At 34.5% G+C, this 27,501-nt stretch overlaps 1 pseudogene; it reads right to left on the bottom strand.

Annotated features, from left to right (window-relative positions):
• Positions 1–12,056: 12,056 nt before the first annotated feature.
• LOC119523289 lies at positions 12,057–12,838 on the bottom strand (annotated as a pseudogene).
• Positions 12,839–27,501: the final 14,663 nt, after the last annotated feature.

Raw genomic sequence — 27,501 nt, 5'->3', positions numbered from 1 at the left:
AAGACAGAGAAATAATGTTAGAGAAGATTTGTTTATGGTGATATGTCATAAAAATTTCCTGAATTGCAATAAGCTATAAAATTATGTAGAAATGGAAAAAATTTATAGATTTCCCACTAAGAGAAAGTGTGTGTTTGTGTATGTGTGTGTCTGTAGATACATATATTCCCTTCTTTTGGAAAGAAAAGCTGGACTGGATGTCTAAATAACCATTGGTCAAAAAACTACAAGAAAAACTGAGGAGGTAAAGACCAGCCAGCTACTAGCTAATAATATGTACAAGATAATCACAAGTAAATAGTCTTCTCAATAAAATTGCATTTAACAAAAAAGTAAATACTTGTTCTTAACTTTTTAAAATGTATGCAACAGTACATTTTTAACTCCTTAAATAAAAGTATATCAAATTAGTACCCATACTACTGATCCAAATCAAATAATCTGCAGTCTGGTGACTAATATAATATAGAGAATACTTTTCAGAAAAATATTTTAGTTAGGCTAGGCATAAATATATTTTCATTTAATCAGGTGTATAAAATACATTATATTTATATGTATAAAATACTTATTATAAAATATTTGTTTTATTTTATTATTATCTGATAGGACTGTCTGGGTTCAACCCCGCCTCTCACCAGTTACCAGCTATTTGATCTTATGTAAGTTACTTAACTTCCTCATGGTTCTGTTTTGTTGTTTTTGTCTCTTTGTTTACTAAATAAATTGGGAACAATCATAGTATATAGTTTATAGGATTTTGTAAGGAACAAATGAGTTATTAAATAAAAGTTGCTTAGAAAAAACCTGACACAGAAGAGCCCAATAAGTGTTAGCCATTATAAATTATTATTATTTATTATATTTATTTCATGTCAATTTAGGAAACAGTTTTCACAGTCAGATAAATGGCATATGGATTACTATGACAATATTTGATTTCATGGATACAGGCAACACTATCACGTACTAGCATTATTCACTAAATTTGTTCTGGTGGTTTAGAGTTATGTACTCCAGAAAAACATGTTCTTAAACTATCCATTATACTATTGTGAACATTGTTGTCTGTTCCTGCTTAGGTGGGCAGGAAGATTAAGAAGGTCTGACTGAGAACATGGCATTTTGGCTAAGACCTGAACTAACAAGAGGGATCCAGTGATAAAAATTTGGGGGGAGATCATTTCAGATAGTGGAAATAACTATATTAAAAAGTCCTAAATTGGGGGCCATCTGAGAATTCTCAAGACTGTCAGGAAATGGTCAGGGGCCAGATCATGTTGGGCTTTGGAAGAGGTGAGAAAGAGTTGTATTTTATGCTAAATATTGCAGGAAGTCATAGAAGGTTTTAAGTAGGGCAGGGTGTGGCCTGATTAATACTTTTTAAAGATTATTTCTACATTCAGTTCCATTCAGAATGGATTGTATAGGGAGAAAGTGAAAACTGTGAGGCCAATTTAAAAGCTGTTGTTATAGCCCGCAGAAGAAGTGATTGTTTTGAGCTAGGTTACAGTGGTTCAGATGGAGAGAAGTGAACTGATGTGGGACATGTTTTGGTGGAGTGAAGGAAATGAAAGCGTCAAGGATGAATTGTATAATTTTTATCTAAGTAACTGAATGCCTTTTATTGAGATGGGGAAACTTAAGAAAATTCAATCTGGTGGAGGAAAATCAAGATTTCTTGTCTGGACATATAAAGTTTGAAAGTTTGAAATGTCTGTTAGACTTGTCTATGAATGCCATATATAGAAATAGAGACATAAGCCCCATCATCAAGTAAAATATATTTAGAGCTACAGAATTGGATGGCTTTATCTAGTTACAAAGTCCAAACAAAATTCCCTGGGACATGCCAATATTTAGAGGTCAATCAGTAGAGAAGGAGAAGTAAAGATTCTGAGAAGGAACAGTGAGTGAGTTCAGAGAGAAACAAAGGGAGAGAAAGATACTAGAGATGTCATAGGGGGAAAAATTTCAGGTATCACAAAGTGGATAACTATGTTATATATTATTAAGAGGTAAAGAAAGTATTGACGAGGAAGTTAATATTAGATTTAAATCCATCCAAACCACTAGGAACCTTAACATGAACAATAACAGTGATATTGAGGGTTATGAAGCAAAGAAATAAATGCTTAAAGAAAGCCGGAGAAGTTGGTAGCTAATTGGAGGTTTCTGAGAAGCAGACAGGACAACTGAAAATTCCTTTATCTGGCCTCCCAAAATATTCACATTGGATTATAGTTGTGATCAATTGTTTCATTCCACTTGTTAATATAACAAGTGTCCAAGTTTGTATTAAAGTTGAAATGCAGATATATCTTGACATGTCTGGTAAATGTTGTTGTGGGCTTTGGAAAAGGTATCTTCCCAGAATTAGCTGGTTGGATCCTTTTTTTCTTTTGGTTTTGGTTTTTACTCAAAGAGAAGTAAAGTGACTTGTGGGTTTGTACAGAAAAAGAGTCAGTTTGGGGCCATCCACGTTTCTTATTTTTTTCTAAATAATCTGATATAACAGTCTGATACTCTCTTTAACGAAAGTATTATATAGTAGAATATATATATATTTATAAAATAAATATATAAAATATATAAAACATTTATATAAATATTTTATATATTTATATATATTTAAAATATACTTATATAAAAATACATAAAATATAAAACATATATTAATAAAATATATTTTACTCAAATAAAAAGGACCTTCAATTCCCTATTCAATTGTTACTAGAATTATATCGACAGTATTGTCCCCAAATCACTCAAAATCAAGACGTCAACAACTAAATTCAGCAGGCATTATAAATCTACTTCTTATTCATTTTCTCTACTTTCATCTACCCAGCTATCCTTACTGGGAACAAAGATACCATCCTTTATGTCATCTCTAGATCAGTTATTAAGTCAGGTTTATATTATTTACTCACTTTGCCTTATCATCCAGTCACCATCTTATTTCAAGCCCCCTTTATTTCTTCCATTCAGCTTCCTAACTGGGATCCCTCACTCTAACATTGCTCAGCTCTAATTTATTATCTACCTTGCAACCTGAGTGCTCCAAAATGAAGACACTAGAATACATACTTCATAAAACCCTTCAACGGCTCTTCATTGGCCTTTGGATAATGTCTTTGTTATAGAGCCATATACACCAGAATATTCAGAAATGATGAAAATGAGAATTGAACATATTAGATTGTGTTCAAATGATCTTTAAAGTTAAATACATAGGCTTAAAATAATATATAACTAAAATATAAACTAAATTAATAAATAGTTTTGCTACTCCTTCCCTCAAATGTTCTCTAACCAAATATGATGAAATCTTTTAAGTTCACTGAATTCCTTGTGTTTTCTCACCCCAGAATCTTCATACATACTATTCAACCAGACTGAAAGAATGCTGTCTTTCAAAGTTATAAATCCTATCCATGTATCCAGGCTGCACATCACTTTTTTCAGGGTGGTATCCCTGCCTGGAGACACTAGCAAGTTTAGGTGAATTGTTGTTGTAAAATGCCCTCTCAGGACAAAGAATATTCTCCTTTGTAGCCTTCATTTCTTTTTATTGCAGTTGATCATTTCCCTCTTCTAAACCCCTCCGACCTTTTAGCACAATTTTCCCCCCATGGGGTCCCCAGCAATTAGCATACACTAGCATGCAGTAGGCACTTAAATATATCTGTTGAATAAATGAATGCTTCAAGGATAATTTATTTTTTGACCAGTCAGTGCTTAAAACCAACCCTTAAAATACTATTCTTTTTTTTTTAACTAAAGGCAATATATTCTTTCTTATTATCGTATTGATTATACTCATTTCTGAACATAACTTCAACTACTTTAATGATGTTTTCTCTATTTTGGAAAAGAATAGTTTTTAAAAGATATCCAAAAATCTTGTTTAAATATTAGGTCTTTGCAGGTTCTTTGTTGTCGAACTCCCCAAAAGCCAGAGGGCCCTCCACTTCTCTAGCAGTCTCTGGAAGATAATATATGCCACCTCTAAGATCTGAGGCAGAAGGCAGGTTTTGTATGTGAAGTCAATACCACACTGCCTTGCTCAGAGCTGCCAATGAGCAAATACTTATTCTTCTGTAGTAGGATTCATCTGCTCAAATGCCATATCAAATTGAAACACAGCCAGTACATGGAGACTGGGGCAATAAATCCCTTAAGAGTGGGCATGTGTTTCTGATGTAGAGTGCAAAGTTTGAAGTATGCTAGAAGTGATTTATGGTGAACCTTTCTGTATAGCATTGCTTGACTCAAAGTGCTTTTCAAGACATTTACTGCAAAAAACAGTGTTAGCTAGAGGCAGATTTTTTTTTTCCTCTATGTTCTAAAGCAGTCTGGTCAATGAACAATCTATATTAATATGCTTAATCAAGCCTAAGAAAATGGCATAATTTTTAAAGTAGCAATTCTCAGAGAGTGGAAGCCAAACTGTATACATGTACCCAAATACTTTTTCTGCCACCAATTACCTGTTTAACTTTGGAAGTATTATCAAGTTGTCTGTGCCACAATATTGTCAGCTGTGAAAAGAAGTTGGCCCTTCAAATTACATTCTTGATATCACTTTCCATAGGAAGTTCTAATTGTCCCAGATCAGACCTTACCGAAGTAAAATAAACATTCTCTCTTATAACCATTTACACTCTTATTACTGATGCTTTCTTTTTTTTTATCTCAACCAGACTTTAAGCATATTTTTTCTCCACTGTATCCCTATCACTTTGCACATTGCTAGCATGTATTGAACAAGGATTGTAGTTTTTTAATCAACAAGAATGAATTAATGCTGAAGTGAAAGTTTTAATTTGGTGGTTGTGATTTTCATTTTATTACATTCTTATTTCAGTCTTTTAAAAATATTAATCTTATTTAATTGAGGCAGTAACTTGTTATCTTATTGTCATGCTAATACTTGCCATTTATTCATATTTGACTTGATTTGAGAATTTTTGATAATCTTTTCTATTTTTCATGAAGGATATAATTAAAAACATCACAAATCTACCCATCTCATTAGCATATATTATATGTTTAACATACTGTAGCTGCTTCTATTATTCCAAATAATTAATACAAAAAGAATTTACATTCCTATAAGATTATGTAACATGATTCTTTCCTTTTTGACCCTTTTGAAGGACATTTTAAAGAAATCTAGAAGGGTGGCTTCATTGATGGCCACTTTAAAGAGTATTCCTTAACTCTATTTTTTTCATTCTCAATTTATCTTTATGTCATGGGAAGGAATTTCTTCTTCATCAAAAGAAACATATGGAAAATAAACACAAAGAGAGTTTCCACTCAAAGTAATGTTTTGCTCCACAGCACTCTCTGAAATATAAAATAGATGATGCTAGGTATCTATTTAGCTCCCCTTACATCAGTCTTTCCCAATTTGGCTTGATTATTTTCCCTCACATATTGAATTTAGAAAAGATAATGCTAATAAATAGACTCCTGACATTTAGGGGCATGCCTGAGAATCTCACATCCTCAAATATGTGATTCCAAGGATACCATGTAACTTCCTCCCATTAAAAAAGAAACCATGCAATCATACCAAGTAGAGAGCAAAAATAATTGGTTTGAGATGCAGATGCTCAACCCGTTGCTAACCTCAATCACTGCCATAAATTCTACCCCTATTCCACTCCCCCAATTTCATACCTTAGAAAAATGAAAAATTACAACATGATCCCTTAAGCTCATTTGTGACTAGTGGAATTTGTGAAGGCTAAATCTGAAAAGGCTACTGGTCTACTGTACCTAAACATGTTGCACGGTCAGTACCACTTTAGGTTTTTTTCATTGTTCCTTCCCTCCTGTATCTCCCATTAGGTAGTAACAGTTCAACCATAGCTCATCTTATTATAGAAAGCATCCAGCTATATTTGAAGAATGACTCATCCTCACACTTCTACATAAAATACACATGTTTATAAAGGCCAGTAGTTCTACCCTGCATGATTTATGCACAAGGATACATAATGGAATTTGGAAACATTGACCAGAAGTGAAATCATCAGATTGAAAGTGACTTTCAAAATAGATTCTCACCATTTTCCCCTAAGTAAAAGTTTTATTTTTTAAGATATCTTTACTATGTCTATTTTAAAACATCATTTATGTTTTTAAATACCCACTTTTCTGGAATTTCTGCCTTCAAAACAATTTTTGTCCTTTGGAGGTAAAAATAAACAGAATAAACAACTTTATAATGACTATATCTCTGAACAATTACATAATTTATACTTGTATGTCCTCGGCAAAAACTTTTATCACTAATTACTTGTTGTTTATAACAACTTTTTAAAATTCTAAATACAATTCTTCCACTTTCCTTGGTATAATGTTCTGGATATTGCTGTTGCTAAAGTGCAGAGCATAAAAGCTTGACTGTTGTATCTACTTCCTTAAGTTGAATGATAATAGGATTTTAAATACATACTTCTGTCAAAACTCAAGTGAAGCTAAGGGCAGAAACTCAGTTTTCAGTTAAAATACCTAACAAAGGTAAGATACGGAGTGCAGGCAGAAAGCTTTGCTCAAGAAAATATGCCAATACACAGGGGAAACCTAAATTCAGCAACAAACCTATTTTATTTTATTTTATTTTATTTTATTTTATTCTATATTTTACATTTTATTTTATTTTATTATTTTTAGCCGTCTTGACTTGGTTTCATTTGTGCCCTTTCTCAAGTTCTAATTTGAATTATTCTGTATGGTAAACAGATTGGCATCAAGCCTATGAAAATATTACTTTATTGTTAGGAAACCAACAATAATGCCAGTGGAAGTCAATACTGGAAGATATCATGAAGAAACAAGACAATAAGACAAGGAATTCATTTTATGGACACTGAAAAAGTAAATTCAAAGTTTAGAACTGAGGTTGGAATTAACTGTAAGAATAAAGTAGAGGGAACTGGCAAAAAGTAGAGTCACAAAAAAGGGGTTGCAGGTTCTGAACACAACTTCTTAACTAGGATCCACAATCCCCTGGGGAGACCATGAATGGTCTTTAGAAGGTCTAGAACTATCTAAAATTCTAAGCAAAATTGTATGTGTAGGAAAATGCAAGCAATTTTATAAGGAGTATTTATGCAACAGATTTATAGAATTGATTAAATTATCAAAGTCATCAGTAACTCAAAATAGATTAACAATCTATTGGCAGACAGGAGAATAATTTGAATATTCAAGCAGAGTGAGTCTCCAAGGGTTTAAATCAAATACAAGGGAATATAAGATTCTGAACAAACAGACCAAAGACAGCCTCTCAGAATCTGGTCTTAACTAAGGATACATAAAATGTTACATTTAGGATATGCATGTTGATTTCAGAGTTTAGACTATTTGGATTGTGTTATTGTTTTAAGGGTTCTCTTCAGTGTCAGTGAATCAATATTGCTTGATTTGCTTGAATGAGGTAGATGGCTGGAAGTCTTTGTAACTGATGTTCACAGATGAACAGTCCTAACCATGGGGACACCAGTAAACAGCAAACAGATCTCGCAGACGGATGAAGACCTGTGCTTTATCAAGAAAAAGAAATTTAACCTAAGACTTTGCTAAAACAAACCTGATGTCACATTTTTCACACATCTTTTCATAGAAACATGTTTATAAACATTGATTAAAATGTAGCATTTCTCCATTACCAACTAATAAATGGTACTTTATTTATAAATCAGTCATATCAATCTGCAAACTGAGTTTTAAAACTAGAAAGTAATAATAATGCCACTCATTGTCTTAGTATTTAGTTGATGAAAACTGCCATTAGCCCCAAATAAAAGTTTAAATGTTAACAATTCCCCATTTGAAACTAATATCAAATTTGTATTTGCAGATAAATCACTAATCTTTAAAAAGGATTCAAAAAATTGGCACCTTATATTACCAGAGAAAATTCTTGGTTAACAGCTAAGAGAGAACTAAATCCATTTTGTAATTAAATACATTGGGACACAGAGAAATTAAGGAATTTGCCAAAAGATGACATAATTTTGTAACTGAAGAAAAAGCTTCATGGTCCTCTGTTGCTACCCCAGAATCTTGTCCCAGCAATCCATGCCATAGCTCTAAATGTAAACACTATGGTATGAACACAAAACATTTCTAAGAGAAATTTTAGATTTATGTTCTACCAAATTCTTTTTTTTAGTATTTTAGTATGTTTATTTATTAAAGTGATACAGCAAACAATCTCACTGATACTAAAAGGATTTTTAATAATGATATTTTAGTGACATTTGACTAAAATGGCTTTTTTTTTAAATTTAGTTTTATTGCGATATATTCACATACCATACAATCATCCATGGTGTACAATCAACTGTTCACAGTACCATAATATAGCTGTGCATTCATCACCCCAATCTATTTTTGAACATTTTCCTTAAACCAGAAAGAATCAGAATAAGAATAAAAAATTAAAAATTAAAAAATTAAAAATTAAAAAAATTAAAACGAACACCCAAATCACTCCCCCATCCCACCCTATTTTTCGTTTAGGTTTTGTCCCCATTTTTCTACTCATCCATCCATACACTGGATAAAGGGAGTGTGATCCACAAGGTTTTCACAATCATATTGTTACCTCTTGTAAGCTACATTGTTTTACAATCATCTTTAAGAGTCAAGGCTACTGGGATGGAGTTTGGTAGTTTCAGATATTTACTTCTATCTCTCCCAATATATTAAAATCTAAAAGTGTTATCTATATAGTGTGTAAGAATGTCCACTAGAGTGACCTCGACTCCATTTGAAATCTCTCAGCCACTGAAACTTTATTTCGTTTCATTTCGCATCCCCCTTTTGGTCAAGAAGATGTTCTCAATCCCATGATGCTGGGTCCAGATTCATCCCTGGGAGTCATATCGTTTGTTGCCAGGGAGATTTACACCCTTGGGAGTCAGGTCCCACATGGGGGGAGGGCAGCGAGATCACCCACCAAGATGGCTTAGTTACAGAGAGGGCCACATCTGAGCAACAAAGAGGCACTCAGAGGGAGAGTCTTAGGCACAGTTATAAGCAGGTTTAGCCTCTCCTTGCAACAACCAGCTTCACAGGGGCCAGCCCCAAGACAGAGGGCTCAGCACATCAAGCCGTCAGTCCCCAATGCTTGTCAGAACATCAGCAACAATACAGGTGAGGAAGTCTAACACCTCTGCATCCTCCTGCAGCTCTTCAGGGGAGCCCCAAATATATATTTTTATTCTTCACCCAAATTACTTTAGGATGTGTTGCTATTTCATTCTAATATATACAGACCTACCATAGCTCACTTCCTATTCGAAGTTCCATGTAATTGTAGTGTTTGAACAAACTGACTGTAGAAGTTATATTATTTAGAAAATATAGATCCTGCACCAAATGAACATCTCTTCCCTCGGTCTCATATGGAAGTTGAAGTTTGAACACAGTCAGTTTCAACCTTTACCCTTTGGCCTGATTTGCTCTAGTCTTAACCAGATCTGCTTTATTCATATCTCTAATTGAAGTCTAGGATCTATTTCAGCTTTTTTTTTTTTTTTAACAGTTGCTGTATGCATTAATACTGATATTCATATCTGCCGAGCTCTAGCTCTGAGTTTCAGGTGTAACACAGATACCCAATGTTCCAGAGACCAATCAGGTTATACACTAAGGGATCAACGTCTCAGAGTTTGGAGATAGCCATTACAATTCAGGAATAGATTTGACTGATGTAAGAGCTTACAATCTAAGAACCATTATAATAATCATTTCCCTGTTAGGCTGTGCTCTAAGATTCAATTCTGAGTTTACACATTTTAGTTAGTCCATATTGGTGAGGACTTATAGTGTTTGCCTTTGTTTCTGGCATACTTCACTCAACATGCTGTCTACAGGATCCATTCACCTCCTTGTGTGTCTCACAGCTTCACTCCTTCTCGTAGTTGCTCAATATTCCATAGTTTGCATACACCACAGTTCACCATTCTGCTCCTCAGTCAATGTACCCTTAGGCCACCTCCACCCATTGCAAATCATGAAAACTGCCTCCATAAACACCAATGTGCAAATTTTTTTTTTATTGAACTTTAAAAAAAAAACACAAAAATCTTGTATACTAAAATTATACACTTCAAGTATTGGTCCAGTCTTATATTAATCTACTTACAATTAAATAGTGCATGGTTTTCTCACTTCAGTTAGTTAAAAGTGCCCAGAGAATTGTTATCCAAAGTAACTGTTCTTTTAAAATAAAGTAAAATAAACTCTTAAGAGAGCTCAAATAATCAACAATAACTATTGATGGCATCACTAAATTTACTTAAGAAAAATAGGAAGAAAAAATAGAAATAAAAAAAAACAACACTTTTTTTTCCCCAACTGACAGACTTTGAGAGATGTTGCTGTTCAATGTGGTACACAAATGAACAAACAAATTTTTTAATGATGGGTATTATACTGAAATAACCTCATACCTGTATCTCCGAATATAAAAATTCTCCTTTGGAATTAATGATGCTGTCTTCCCTTGAATTCAGACTCCATCATCAGCAAATCTATGCCAAAAATAGCCACAATCTTAAAAATGATTGCTTAAAAAAGGAAGTAGTTAAAGCTGTTTGAAACATGATATGCTATAATTATAGATATGCTATCCAATCAGGCTACAGGAAATTTAACACCATTTTAAACATGACATTTAAACTAATTAGCAGTTTCATTTGCCATCAAAATTAATACTGATACTTCACATCCAAAAAGGTGTGGTAATTTGATATTTCCCAACTGAGAACAATATAAGTGCCTTCTTGCCTTCACTTTTCCATCTCATGGATTGTCAGGGGTGTATGGATCATGTATTAGCCCCTGCTCACTTTTGGAACCAACTTCTAAAACCTCCAAATTAAATATAATCCTTGGCAGTTTTACTATAGTCATAGGACATAGGTTATAGTCCCCTAATCTAATTTTCAGGTGGTTCTTAATTTACTTCTTTGCTAGAAAAGATGAGGGAGGAGAATTGTCATCCATCACAAGTAGAGGTAACAGTGAACTGGAAAGTACTAAGGCATAAACCAATGTTTCATCATTTGTTCTCACTGCTGATGTTTAAGTGATGTCAGTAAACCTTTCACACTTGTAAATTATGAGTTGAAATGTTCTCTAAAAGAGCAAAATCAGGCAGTTTTCCAGGGCACATATCAAATGGGTTTTCCTTACACCCTTCCTACAAATTGGGAAAGAAGAGATAAATACTTTATTATTCTCTAGTGGGAAAAACTGTACTAGATTTATTGTGTTCCCTGAGTCAAGACCTATGCATTTGGGGGGCAGAATTAGTTATGAAAACTTCCAAGCAGAGCAGGGAGACCAATGAAGTTATTCTATAGTGATAACCTTCTAACCGTGGATATAAAAACAACTTCATTAAAAGACATTTCAAAATACCTATGCAGCAAGAAGATAAGACATGTTTCAACATAACTCTTTGAGTGTTGGCACTCAAAGATCTGACTGCATTGACTAAATTACTGCGTAGTGTTCCAGGAGGTTTCCTGCTACCAAAGTGATGGAAAGCATCAACATTTAGTGAATGTAAATAAGGAGCTCAACAATATAGGGATGAGGAAAGCTAAAGTGAAACACGATTTGCCCCAGTATCTATTCCTTTATTGCTGAATATTAATTGTGCAAATAATTAAAACTGGAATAGAAGCAAACCTTAAATACTGCTCTTTCAATTTTCATAAGGTAACTTAAATTTTGTAACCATCATTGATAATTTCTGGAAATCGAATAATTTGACTTATTAAAAAAAATTCTGTATTCAGAAGGTGCCAGGTGCTGTTCTTCATGGATGCAATGTTCCATTTACAGGTCCAAATCATTTAATTACAGCTATTATATAATAATTGGGTGTTTTAAAATAAATGATTATGTATTTCTTAACTGCCTCTCAAATTAGAAATTGTAATTACATGAGTCTCAAAGGCTGGCTATTTGTGTTTTATTCACTATTTTTGTTGGTCTCCATCACAGACAGAATTATTTTACTGGGAATTCCTCAGAACTGCATCCAGGACATTTAAACTCAGAGCAATGAAAATAAATTTAAATCCAGAGCAGTGACAATAAATTTTCACTCCACAGAGTAGGAAACAACAATAATAAAAAGGAGCAGGAGGGGTCTGAGACCATCCAGCAGGATCAGCTTGGTTCTCAACCCGTGTAATTTGCAAAGGTTGGCTATAAACTGTAAAGAATAGTCCTTTGGAATCTCCAGTTCCCCCAACTTCATTTTGTCGGGGTGAGGCCTGCCGGAAAAGAACTGGTTGACTACTTGGTTCCATTCCGTCTGCTGGGTGTAACCAGCTCTTCATGTGATATACTGTGTCTGTACCTGAGACTACATGTTTGAGGTCTTTGCCAGTGGAAAGGCACAAATGGAGCTGTCATTCATATCCAGAGTTGGTTGGTGGCTCGGGAATATCAGAATCTTTAATGTTACTCTTGGCTCCTATCATGTTGATTGGTGGTGCCAAGCAGTAGACTGGAAGCTGATACCCGTTTCCTACTTCATCATAGCACTCTGTAGTTGACCATACGGTAAAGTTCTCTTTGCACGATCAATGATTGCTTGTGCCAGTTCATGATCATTGCTTTCAAAAGCATGGGCTGCAGCCTTCAAGGTTACCCAAATCTCTTTGCTGCCTACAAAGGCTGGTGCAGTATCCTAAAATTCATCTCTCTTGCTGAGCAACTGTCCATCTGTCATGGGATAGTCACTTTTCCATTTTGGGTTCTCTGTTTTCAAATGTTGGTTACAACCTATAGCAACTCAGCCTCCTGGCAGCAGGCCTGGGCTGGCCAATCCCAGGCAGACAGCAGTGCCGGCCATGCCCCTCACTGCCCTAAACCTACGGTATTATTTTTGTGTATGTGTATATTATCTGTTCTACATGGAGGAGATGCTTTTAATCTGGATAGTTATTTTTTTATCAGCCAAACTGATCAGTTTAATCATTGTGCTATTTATTGGCAATGAAAAAACTTCATATTCAAATTCTTTTTCAACCTCACAAGCATATATTTTAACTAAGATCTGTTTTATGACTATAATAAATACAGCACTGTAGTCACTATTTTGTAATATAGAAAAATGATAAGGAAAAAACTGCACTGAAAGAGAAGATTTTTGTTTTTTGAAGTACAAAAACAACTATGCTAAAATAAAGAGTAGTATAACAGTCACAGGACAGATAAAAATACTAAGGGCTTTCAAGGTGGAGAGCCTCATTGCTGGGTGAAGTTTTAAAAGTAGCTTCATGGAGGACTTTGTATTTGAAGTAAAATTTAAAGGATGGATATACAGGAGAGGAGAGACTAAACCAGAAGCAGATATGGTGGTAGAAAATCTCCAGATATTGTATTTATAAATAGATCTTTCATGCAAATTATGTCAAACATATTAAATTCATTACTTTAATATATGCCAAGTGGTGCTAGTTATGTATTTGCCATAATACATGAGATTATCTGTTTAAAATATTTGTGGCAATTTGTTACTCTAAAGGAATCCATTAAAATTCATTTTCTTTTAATTTGTTAGGTGAGTGAAATTGATCTTCTGGTGGAAATAGCATTTTATGTTAATTTGAACTTTATCTTCCATCAGTATAAGAGCTTATGAAACATTCTTTCCAATTAGGCACATTCATTGTGATGGGAACTTTAGAAAAACATTTAAAACGTTTTTATTTATTATAAAGAGAATAGGGCATGAATGATAACTTACGGACTGTTCTCTGGAAATCTGTCAGCTCATAGGGAAAGATAAACTTATCCTTTAACTCTGAGAGAATTTTATCACAAGAGTTTAAAATAAGAAATTCTTAATAAGATATTGGAAAATATCCTAGATATTCCTTTGATAATGTTCATTATAATATGTACTTTCTAATTACTTCTACACATTAAGACAAAATCAATTATTAAATGAAGTTAATGCTTACATACTTAAATCTACTTTAGTTGATGCTTTTATTCTGAATGAAGGAAAAAAAAAACTTCTTCCTCTCACTTTTAGATTGAGATGGAGGAAATAATAAAAATGTAAATGAAAGAGAAATATATATATAACTATATGTACATAACTATAAGTATTTATATATATATTTTCTTCCTCCTTGTTATAACTTGACCATTACTTCCTTTCTCTTTGTATAAGTGAGCTCTCTACTAATTAAGTTTATTTTTGAAAGGTCAGTAAGAGTTACATCATAGTCAATACTTACAATAGATCCGTTGAAAATCAATAATTAATAGGTGATCATAAAATTTATAAAAAAACAACTTCTAGTTAAAGTAGAAAATCAATAATTAATAGGTGATCATTAAATTTATGAAAAAAAAATTACTTCTAAAGATAGTAGGCAGAACACATTCATTTACTTCCTGAAACTGTTCATATAAGTTTTACCAAAAGAAAAGATAAATTCCATAGAAATCTATGAAAATGTAGAGGAACAGACATCACAAACATGGAAATTTGCCGAATTCCTGTTGGATTGAACACACAAGTGACTATAGCAATGAACACAGAGCAGAGGAAATCAGAGTGCAGAACCTGTGCAGTAGAAAACTGAATCACAGGTAAACCTTGCCAGAGTTAGAGAAGAGTAGTGAACTGTATGCATAGTAATCAGAACAATGAGAAGACTACCTACACATGTATTTGCTCCAACTCCACGATCTTTCACTCATAGGAAGCAACTTTCAGGAACAAGTGAAATTTCTCAGGGAAATCTAAGATCCTGGCATGTATTTAGGTGCCTGAAAGGAAGCTTAATAGAGAATGTGTTAACTGCTCACCATCCAAAACTAGGAGCAGGATGTGGTGGGGGGTGGGGACTGTGCTGTGACTAGGCAGCTTCCATGAAAGGAAATTGTATGATAATACAACATCCCCAGGGAGTACATACAGCCAAGAGTTAACCCTTTCATTTCAGAGATAAACCTGTTTGAGAAAGGGAGTTACAAATCTACAGGGCAAACTCACTATAGCTGCATATATTATTCAACTTAATTATTTATAAATACAATTGGAAAATCATGGACTCTGACCTTTGAAGAAAATCAGCAGCTTACAAAGAACAGAGATGAACTGTGGAAGGCCATGGACTGGCTAGATAGGCTGAAACCACAAGTAGGCCTGACGGCATAGCAAGAAAGTAATTTAAATGTTAGATGTATGTGATGTGAACTGATGTTGCTTTCCAACTTCCAAGTTCATGGTTCTGGGCCCCTACGACTAGAGAGTTCTCTTGCTGAGATCTCCGTACATTAGCGGCAACCCTCTGAGATGCTCCTCAAGGAAGTTAATCTACTCATACCACCACTTTTCTTTGATCTTATATGCATCCTAAGTATTGATTACTAGGTGAAATACAGTAAAACCTGGACCAGGCTTTGTGATTTTGTTAGCTCACAAACAAACTGAAATATTATCTTCAGAGAACAGAGATAATTCAGGAAAATGATTACATTTAAATTATAATCTCTAGAGATATTTTAATAATATCAGGTCTATTAGTCAAGAACTGTTATTTAAAAAAAAAAGCATTCAGATAAAAAGAAAGACACCTGGAAATTACATCTTGGAAATTTAAAAATTACATTTATGATTGTGAAAATGATGACTAAAATCTAAAATGATGTGGAAGAAAAAAATTGTATTTTGATATTTCCTAGAATTTTACTCCCAAATTAAAATGTTAGAAAATCAAAAAACATGAGAAATAAAGCTAAATAGTTTAACATTATTCTAACAGGATTTTGTAAAAGAAAGGTGAACACAATGGAGAAAATGAAAATAAAACTGTGATAGAAAAAAACTTCCAAAAAGTAGAGGTAGATCAAATACTGAGATATAAAAGGCCAACTGAGTACTTATTAAAATGAATATAGTAGGTAGATACAGACATATATATATGTTTTGATTTGCTAAAGCTATTAAATGTGTTTACACAAATACATAAACAATAAATTTTGGTAGTAGTTACGTATTCTTACAAACCTAAGTGCCTCAAAGTTCAATTGACTCTTTGGAAGAGAACATGAAATAGATGCTGTTAGTGCTGGTTATTCTATGACATAACATTGCCACATCCTTACTACAATTGGTTCACCATTTTTCTAGTTATATTATTCATACTCCACACTCATTAAAAATATGACCCTTCACCCCCAGAGAACCTTTTTTGTTGCTTAGATGTGGCCTCTCTCTCTAAGTTAACTCAGTAGATGGACTTGTTGCCTTTCCCCCTATGTGGGACACGACTCCCAGGGGTGTAAATCTCCCTGGCAACATGAGACATGGGACCCTGAAAGAGCTTGGACCTGGCATCGTGGGATTGAGAACATCTTCTTGACCAAAAGGGGGAAGTAAAATGAAACAAAATACAGTTTCAGTGGCTGAAAGATCTCAAATGGAGTTGAGAGACCATTTTGGAGGTTATTCTTATGCATTATATAGATGTCCTTTTATAGTTTTTATTGTATTGGAATAGTTAGAAGGAAATACATGAAATTGTTGAACTGCAGCCCAGTATCCTTGATTCTTGAAGACAATCGTATAACTATATAGCTTATATGGTGGGACCACATGATTGTGAAACCCTTATGGCTCACACTCCCTTTATCCAGTGCATGGACAGATGAGTAGAAAAATAGGGGCACAAAGTAAATGAATAAAAGGGAGGGAGGAGGAGTATGGGATGTTTGGAGTGTTCTTTTATATTTTTATTTTTATTTCTATTCTGATTTTTATTTTTTGGACTAATGAAGATGTTCAAAAATTGATTGTGGTGATGAATGCACAACTATATAAGGATACTGTGAATAAGTGATTGTACACTTTGGATGATTGTGCTGTATGCAAATATATCTCAATAAAAATGCATTAAAAGATATGACTCTTCATCCAGTCAACTGACATGGTGGCATAAGAAACTCCACAGTGCAACTCCCCAACAGAATCTTCAAAGACCTACCAAAAATTGGCAGACCCATCTTCCTCAAAACTCCAGAAAACAGATAAAGGGATTGTGCCAGTTTGTATATTTATGTCCCCCAGAAAAAGCTGCATTCTTTAATGTATTCTTGTGCGGGGCAGATCATATTAGTGTGCATTGGGTTGGAACCTATTGGTTCAGTGTTTCCATGGAGATGTGATCCACCCAACTCTAAGTGATAACTCTGATTGGATAATTTCCATGGAGGTGTGGCCCCACCCATTCAGCGTGGTCCTTGTTTACTTTACTAGAGCACTATATAAGCTCAGACAGAAGGAGCTCATAGCTAGCTGTAGCTGAGACAGAGATAATGAAGATGGCCGTTGGAAGCTGATGCAGATATTTTGGAGGACACCATTTTGAAACGCAACCTGGGGGCAAGCAGACGCCAGCCACGTGCCTTCCCAGCAAACAGAGGTTTTCTGGATGCCAATGGCCTTTCTCCAGTGAAGGTACCCTTTGTTGATGGACACTTTATGGCCTTAAGACTGTAACTGTGTAACCAAATAAACCACCTTTATAAAAGCCAGTCCATTTCTCATGTTTTGCATTCCAGCGGCATTAGCAAACTACAATAGGGATGCAGTAATTTGGTGAGCGCTGAATCAAGAAAAAGCAGCTTTAAATAATGATGGAAAAAGCTCATGGTGCACTTGCTGGCCCCTCCTCCAACCACTCTCTGGAACAATGTAGAGCCAACCTGTACACCAATTGTGTGTCCCTACTCTGTTATGGAACAAGCAGAGTAACCTCTTTGTGCACACTGCTTGCCTATATGTCAATGCCAGTTTTTCAGGAGTCAGCCTAAAAGACTAAATGAGGAAACTACTCTCTGGCTTGCCCTGCCAGAACTTTCCCTGCAGGAAGAAGCAGCAATCTAAGAAACAATTAAATAAAAGTGGTCTTGGGCAAGGGACTACCTGCTTTAAGTCAGGATAGAGCACCAGGAACCAAGGAGAGGGAGATAGTCTATTTCACAGGGAGGAAAGGGGACTTTAAAATTCCTGTAAATGGAGGAATTCCTAAGGCCAGGAGCAAGCATAAATCCAAGATGAGACCAAGATTAAAAAAAGAGAGAATGCTGCACTTCACATTCACCCGATGCTGATATTCTTCATACGAAGGTAGACTCAATGGAGAGCGTCAGAGCATCAGCCAATGCAGAGTCAATTTGCAAAGACTATGAAATGGGATTTTTTTTATTTTTCAATTGAGATTGTTCACATACCATACAACTATCCAAAGATCCGAAGTGTTTAATCAATTATTCATGGTACCCTCATACAGCTGTGCATCCATCACCAGAATTAATTTTTTTTCAATTTTTAGAACATTTTCATTACTCCAGAAAAGAAATAAAGACATAAAAAAGGAAAACTCAAATCATCCCATATCCCTAACAACCCCTCCCCCCAATTATTGATATATAGTTTTGGTATAGTACATTTGTTACTGTTGATGAAAGAATGCTAAAACACTACTAACTGTAGTATATAGTTTGCATTAGGTATATACATTTTTCCTTTATGTCCCTCTATTATTAACTTCTAGTTATAATGTCATACATTTGTTCTAGTTTGTGAAAGAGACTTCTAATATTTCTACAGTTAATCACAGACATTGTCCACCACAAGATTCACTGTTTTATACATTCCCATCTTCTAGCCTCCAACTTTCCTTCTGGTGTCATACATGACTCTGAGCTTCCCCTTTCCACTATCTTCACACACTATTAAGCAATATTAGTCATTCTCACAACATGCTACCATCACCTCTGTCCATTTCCAAACATTTAAGTTCACCCTAGTTGAACATTCTGTTCATAATAAGCAACCACTCCCCATTCTTTAGCTTCATTCTATATTCTGATAACTTATATTTCATGTCTATGTGTTTACATATTATAATCAGTTCATATCAGTGAGATCCTGCAATATTTGTCCTTGTGTGTCTGTCTTATTTCACTCACTATAGTACCCTCAAGGTTTCTTCTTCAACCCATTTTCAAAGTCAATTTTGTTCAAACACCATAAATTCTGTCCTATGTAAACAATCATTGGTTCCCTGTGTAGTCGTGTATTTATATATTCAGCACCATCACCACTATCTACATAAGTACATCTCCATTTCTTCCACAAAGAAGGATGAAGAGTCAAAGAAGATAGAAAGTCAAAAGAAAAAAAAAAGAGAGAGAAAAACAAACAAATATGACAGCTAGAACACAACAAAAGGAAAGATAGCATTAACCTAAAGTAGAGCAAAGGGTCAGACAATATCACCAATGCCAGGAGTCCCATACACCTCCCCTATGTTCCTCCTCCCCATATGCAGTTAGCTTTGGTATATTGCCTTTGTTATATTAAAGGAAGCACAATACAATGTTTCTGTTAATTATAGTCTCTAGTTTTCATGGATTGTGTTTCCCACCTATTTTTAACACCTTGCAATGTTGACATTCATTTGTTCTACCTCATTTAAAACATATCTGTACCTTTTATAACAATCATTGAGCACCCTAGGTTTCACTGAGTTATACAGTCCCAGTCTTTATCTTTTGTCTTTCATTCTGGTGTCCCACATAGTCCTAACCTTCTTCTTTCAACCATATTCACAGTCATCTTTGTTCAGTGCACTTACATTGCTGTGCTACTATACCCCAAAATTGTTTTCCAAACCTCTCAGTCTTGTCTTTTCCCTCCTGTCTACAGTGCTTCTTTTAGTGTTTCCTGTAGAGCAGGTATCTTGTTCACAAACTCTTTGTCAGAGAATTTTTTAAGTTCTCCCTCATATTTGAAGGACAGTTTTGACAGATACAGGATTCTTGGTTGGTGGTTTTTCTCTTTCAGTATCTTAAATATATCAACCCACTTCCTTCTTGCCTCCATGGTTTCTAATGGGACATCCACACATAGTCTTATCAAGCTTCCTTTGTATGTGATGGATAGCTTTTCTCTTGCCGCTTTTATGATTCTCTCTTTGTCTTTGACATTTGATAATCTGATAATTAAGTGTCTTGTCAGAGGCCCATTCAGATCTATTCTGTTTGGGCTATGCTGCACTTCTTGGATCCATTATTTTATGCCTTTCATAAAAGATGGGAAATTTTCATTGATTATCTCCTCTATTATTGCTTCTGCCGCTTTTCCCTCTTTCCTCCTTCTGGGACACTGATGACACATACATATCTGCATTTCATTTTGTCCTTAAGTTCCCAGATATGTTGCTCATATTTTTCTATTCTTTTCTCTATCTCTTCTTTTGTGTGTAGGCTTTCAGGTGTGTTCTTCTCCAGTTCCTGAGTGTTTTCTTCTGTCTCTTGATATCTGCTTTTGTATGTTTCCATTGTGTCTTTCATCTCTTGTGTTGTACCTTTCATTTCATAGATTCTGCCAGTTGTTTCTTTGAACTTTCAATTTCTACCTTATGTGCACCCATTGTTTCCATTATGTGTGTCATCTCTTTTGCCATATATTCCCTAAACTTTTTGAATTCATTTAGCATTAGTTGTTTCCATTCCTGTATCTCAGTTGAAGTGTAAGTTTTTTCCTTTGATTGGCCATAGCTTCATTTTTATTAGTGTAGGTTGTAGTTTTCTGTTGTCTAGGCATCTGGTTTCCTTGGTTACCCCAATCAGGTTTTCCCAGACAAGAATAGGTTGAGGTCTTGCCAGAAGGGAATAGTATCACATGTCCCTGAGGGTGTGTTAGAAGATTGGTGCACCCTGTGAGGCCTCAAGTCACTGTGCTTTTTTACCCAGCAGGTGGTGCCTGTTGGCCTGTAGCTCCTGACTGGTTTAAGGAGGTTGGCCTGTGGCTGTTTTCCCCCAGGTTCTGGGGTCCAGTTCTGAATGGAAGGTGGGTAGTAAAGCTGGGCCCTGCCTCTTTCCTTTTAGGTAAAATACACCCACTCCCCCCACAGGGAGAGGTCATTAGCATTTTGAATGGTCTCTGCCTGTGCCACCTCCACCCTAGTCTGGGTCAGAGCACTGGGAACTGAAAATGGCTGAGGCTTTCTCCACTGAGCCAAAAAAAGGGACAGAAAGTCCCCTTCAGGGCCAGTCTGCTGCCACCCTCTGGCTCTCGAAAGTCAGTCATCACCCAAAGCCTCTGTCTACCTGTTGGGGAATCGTATCTTGTATTGAGCAGTCCACATTTGTTAATTAAAACCCCAGTTGGAGCTCTGCTGAGCTATACTCGCTTGCTCAGAGAGTGCTGCTCTCTAGCATCATGAGGCTTTGCAGTTCAGGCCATGGGGGGAGGCGGCTCCCAGCTTAGAGCCACAGTTTTTATTTACAGATTTTATGCTGCAATCTCAGGCATTCCTCCCAATTCAGGCTGGTGTATGATGAATGGACAGTCACTTTTATCCCCCCACAGTTATTCCATATTATTTGCTAGTTGTTCCCGGTTGTTAGTTGTTCCAAGGGTGCAAACAAGCTTCCACTGATCTTTATGCCACTGTCTTCTTCCTTCTCCATAAAAGTGCTTTTTTCCCCATTGGTTTGTTTGTTTTTGTTAGCTCCTGACACTCTAGGAAATAGGAAATCTCTGTCAAATCATTGTCACTCAAGGATATAGAGGACAATACAGAGAAAGAACTAAAGTATATCAGGAAAACAATGAATGAACATTATGAGAATCTCAATAAAGGGATAGAAATTTCAAGAAGGAACCAAGGAGAAATAGTGGAGTTGAAGATCACAATAATTGAAATGAAAAATATCCTAGAAGGTTTAAGAGTAGACCAGAGCTGGCAGAAGAAATAATCTGTGAACTGGGAGACAAGACAGTTGAAATGATTCTGGCTGAGGATCAGATAGAAAAAAATGAATGCAAAAAAGTGAACAAAGCCTAAGAGAGCTTTGAGAAAAGTGTACCAATATAGGCACTATGGGAGCCCAAAAAGGGAAGAAAGAAAATAACAGCAGGAATAGTCAAAGAAATAATGGCAGAAAACATCTGAAATTTACCAAATGAATGATATACACATTCAAGAAGCCCAACAAAAAACAAATGAATAAACTCAAAGAGAGTCAATAGTAGTCAAACTATCAAATGCCAAGGACAAGAAAAGAGTTCTGAAAACTGCAAGAGAAAAACTGTATGTTATGTACAAGGGGGGTCCCAATAAGATTAAGTGATGATTTCTTATCAGAAATCATGAAGGCAAGAAGGCACTGGGATGAAATATTTGAGTGCTGAAAGGAAACAATTGCCAACCAAGAATTTTGTTACTAGTGAGAGAGTCTTTCAACAATGAAGAAGAGATTAAGGCATTTCCAGAAAAACAAAAGCTGAGGAAGTTTGTTACCGCTAAACCTGTCCTAAAAGTAATGCTAGAGGGAGTTCTTCAGATTGAAAGAAAAGAATGCTAGACAGTGGATCAAAATGGTATAAAGAAATAAGTACCTCCAGTAAAAGTAATTATAAATGCTGTATTTTTTGGTATGTAGACACTTTTTTACTTCTTACAGGCAAAAAACACAAATGCAAAAATAGTCATGATAAATCTATGGTTTGGGACAAATAATGGATAAAGATATAAATTTTAACAAGTACACAAATAATGTAGGCGTATAGGAACAGTGGATGTATATGCTATTGAATTTAAACTGGTCATCAAATCAAATGTAATTGTTATAGATGTAGAATGTTAATTTACACGCCATAGAAACCACAAAGAAAGTATCTGGGAAAAAAAATACAAACAGAAGGAAATGATAATGGATAAAAGTGGTTCACTACAAAAAATATCAAATAAATATGAGAGTAGGCATTAATGGAAGAATTGAGGGACAAAAAAACACATAGAAAAATAACAGAAGAAAGTGCTGAATTATCAGTAGTACTCTAAGTGTAATGAGTTAAACTCTCCTGTCAAAAGGCAAAGAATGGCAGAATGGGTAGAAACGCATGACCCAATTATATACTGTTTACACAAGACTCAACTTAAATTCAAAGATAAAAATAGGTTGAAAGTGAAAGGTTGGAAAAATATATATATATATCATACACATAGTAACCAAAAGAGAGCTGGGGTAGTTCAATTAACTTCAGATAAAAAGACTTTAAATAAAAAACTGTTATTAGGGACAAAAAAGGTCACTGTATATTGATAAAGGAGTTGATTCAACAAGACTACATAAAAATTATACAAATATATGTACCTAATGGCAGACCCCTACTATTGAAACAAATATGAAACAAATATTCACAGATTTGAAGAGAGAAATAGAAGGCTCTAGATTAGATCTTAATATACCACTTTCAATAGAGAATAGAACATCTAGATAGAACATCAGTAAGGAAATAGAAAACTTGAACAATACAATAAACCAACTAGACTTAACAGATATATAGAACTGTTCACCCAACATCAGCAGAATATGCATTCTTTTCTAGGGCTCACGGATCATTTTCCAAGATAGATAGTTTAGGTCACAAAAGAGACTCAATAAAATAAGTATCTATAGAGAAATCACGAAACATATCTTCTCTTACTACAATGGATTGAAACTACAAATCAGTATCAGAGGGAAAACTGAAAAATTCACAAATTTATGGAAAACAAACATGCACTTTTAAACAACAGATACCCTTATGAAGAAATCACAAGGGTAATTAGGAAATAACTTGAGGCAATGAAAATAAAAACACAACACACCAAAACTTATGGGATGCTTCAAAGGTACTACTGAGAGGGAAATTTATAGCTGTAAGTACTTGTATTATAAAAGAAGAAAGATCTCCAATCAAGTACCTTATCTAACAACTGGAGGATATAAAACAAAATGAACAGAAGGAAGGAAATGATAAAGAAAAGAGGAAACATAAAATAAATAGAGAATAAAGAACAATAGAAAGAATCAAAAGTTAGTAATTTCAAAAGATCAATAAAATGGTAAACCTGGACTAACAAGAAATGAAGAGAGGGGATGCAAATAAATAAAATCAGGAAAGAAATGGAGGACATTACTACTAGCCCCACAGAAATTAAAAAAAAAAAAAAAAGAATTATAAGAGGATCCTATAAACAACAGTGCATCAAATAATTAGATAACCTAGATGAAATCAACAATTTTTTTTAAACACAAAAGCCACCTTCACTGACTCAAGAAGTAATAGACTATCTCAACAGACCAATAATAAGTAAAAAGAATGAATCACAAATCAAAAACATACCAAAAAATAAAAGCCCAGGACTAGATGAATTCACTGGTGAATTTCACCAAACATTGCAAGAAGAATTAAGAGCAATCCTGCTCAAATTCTTCCAAAAATATTGAAGAGGAGGGAATACTTCCTAAAACATTCTATGGGGCTAACATCATGCTAATGTCAAAGCCAGATAAAGATACCACAAAAAAGAAAACGAAGAAAAATTACACACCAATATCCCTTATGAATATAGATGCAAAACTTTTCAGCAGAATACTAGCAAACTGAATCCAACAGTGCATTAAAAGAATTATACACCATGATCAAGTGGGAGTTTTCCTGTGTATGCAAGTGTGGTTCAACAGAGGAAAATCAATTAATGTAATATACCACATTAATAGAACAAAGGACAAAAAACACATGATCATCTCAAATGACCCGAAAGAATTGAAAGCAGAGACTCAGACATTTGTCCACCGATGTTCACAGTGGCATTATTCATAATTGGAAGCAACCCAAGTGCCTATCAATAGATAATGGATTAACAAAATGTATTTTATACATAAAATGGAATATTATTTAGTTATAAAAAGAATGAATTTCTGATACATGTGACAGTAAGGATGAACCTGGAAGACATCATGTTGAGCGAAATAAGCCAAACACAAAAGGACAAATATTGTATGATCTCACTAATATGAAATAATTAGAATAAGCAAACTGATAGAGTCAGAAACTAGAATACAGGTTACCAGGGCCTGAAGTGAGTGTAGGAAATTGGGAGCTAATTATTAATTGGTACAGAGTTTCTATTAGGGTTGATGGAAAAGTTCTGATAATAGATGGTGGTGACGGTAGCATGTTTTGTATATAGTTAACATCACTGAATTATATGTTTGAATATGGTTAAATGGGAAAACTTTAGGTTGTTTAATATTTTTCTTGAATAATTAAAAAAAGGACTGTACAGCATAGTGAACCCTAATATGTACTATGGACTTTAGTCAATAGTATATTTAAAATAATATTCCATCAATTTTAACAAAGTACCAATCTAATGCAAAGTGTTAATAATTGTGAGGTGGATATTTAGGAACCCTGCGAAACACTGCATGATTTTTCTGTAAACCTTATAATACCTCTGTCCCCACCTCTGCACACACCCCTCCCGCCACTGTTTTGTATTTAGAAATCTAATTGATACATAGTGATAGCTCATTTACTAGGCTCCTTTAAAATTATTCTCCTTGTTTCAATTTCATTAGAACTTTCATAAAAGTTTTTCTTAAATCTGGTATTGACTAAATCAAATAAAATCCCATTTAATAGTATATATTCTCAGCAACAATGAGTCTTTATGTGAATTACATAAATTTAAGTTTCTATTACATCTGGTCATTTGTTTTATCTTTTCTCTTGCAAAAACATTACATGTCACAGTGAGTTGATGCACTCTTTAATTCCAACAATCAGTGAAGATCTGTTTCAGCCATCTGTGATATTGTAATAAGAGTTCATTCACGCAGTCAATGGACCCTGAGTTGCAATTTCCCAATAAATTGTCTGGACCTGGCTACAGCTGTAATACCTAGGGTGACAGATTTTGGCACTGTATGATTAAAAATAGAACTTCCCCATATGGGAAGTGTCTGTGGATACACTAAGCAACGAGTTTGTCTATCGTGATGCAAAAGAAGTAAATGTTTGGTAGAAACAATATTTAAATTAAGTGGTCTCAGTTTAATTCAAAGAATAGGGAGACACCTGGAAACTTGAGTCTAGAGAGTGCTATGAAGAATATTTTGATAAGAAAAACAAAGATGGCATGAAACTAATTTTAGACAAGCTTTTAAAAAAACATTTACAGAGGCCTTTAGCAGTTTATGTACTATATGTTGCCATAAGGGATGAATATTTTTGAAATAACTTACTCATTTTATTCTGAGGATCTGCAATATAATATTCTATCTATACTTTGTTACACAGAGAACCATTTGATATATTGGATATAGATTTGTTAAGATTATCAAATTTGCTTGTCTGTTAAGATACAAGAAATTAAATCACAAAGAATAATAAAGAAAATGCATGGGTCATTGTGGAAACACTAGATTAATTCCGGCCAACTTCAGATTAGAGTATTGTTATACTAGACTAAACTAATGGTCCATACAACCTAATTTCCTGTATCTGAGACATGGTAGCAGGTACATCTATTCAGAGTTCATGAAAGATATCTAAATTGGTTTCATACTAAAATTCTCTAACTTATTAAGCACATATTACAGCATCAACATTCATGCATAGATAAAAATACTTTAAGGAGATAAATTAATACATCCAGGGTCATTAAATGTACCAATCAGTTCAACCTTAGAAAGAGTAAAAATTTCAGGGAAGAGAAAATCAAACACGGAAAGAAAACTGGCAAAAGTGTTTTCCATTCTTTTATCCACAGTACTGAAAATGGCTAAGTTCTATCAAAGGCTTTGTGGCACATAATTCTCTCCTCGCTATCCAGCAACAGGACCCCTAGATTTGAGTTAATTCGTTATAATTAGGAAATCACATTCCTATGATGTAAATATTGGTTTACCACCCACATGTAATCAGTTTGTTCCATTTCAGAGGAAAGTTTGAGTTAGGAATTTGGGAGGGGGGGAGTTGTACTACACAAAAAATGTGTTGATAAGGAGAAAAATATGAAAAATGTGTAGAGTTAACTTAATCCTGCATATTGAATAGAGCTTCATGACTTTCTGATCTCTTGCATCTTGCACTATCTCTGATAATAATCTGTATTAGGTAATCAGTCACAAAGTTGTACATTCTCATTGTTTTGCTTGGGCTACTCCAGCTTCCCTGCTTGGAAAAGGTAGATACCTATCTCTCCTAGGGCTTTAAAGAGGGATTTAGGTAGTCCTTACCTCTAATCAAATATATGATCCTTGCCAGGGAGAAATAAATAGGTTCAAAGAAATCACTTCCAGTTTTTTAGGAAACCAAATCAGGAAAAATCCCTCCTTAATTTCCTGGGGAGCTTAACAAAATCCTTCTGCAACTGACAGAGATAATGGTAATTAGCTATGCCAACCTAAGTGAGTCATTTTGTTTCTCTGGCAATAAAGATAAAAGACTACAAAATTATGAATATGGGGAGATGAAAATACAAAATACATTTTTTTTCTTGATTTATAAGTGTAGCATATGCTATTCTTGAGCATTTATAGACTAGAAACCAAATATACAATTTATAGAGCATATGC

Source organism: Choloepus didactylus, chromosome 1 (genome assembly GCF_015220235.1).
Source record: "Choloepus didactylus isolate mChoDid1 chromosome 1, mChoDid1.pri, whole genome shotgun sequence".
Taxonomy (NCBI): domain Eukaryota; kingdom Metazoa; phylum Chordata; class Mammalia; order Pilosa; family Megalonychidae; genus Choloepus; species Choloepus didactylus.
Note: the sequence above shows the minus strand (reverse complement) of the source record. Positions and strands in the feature narration are given on the sequence as shown.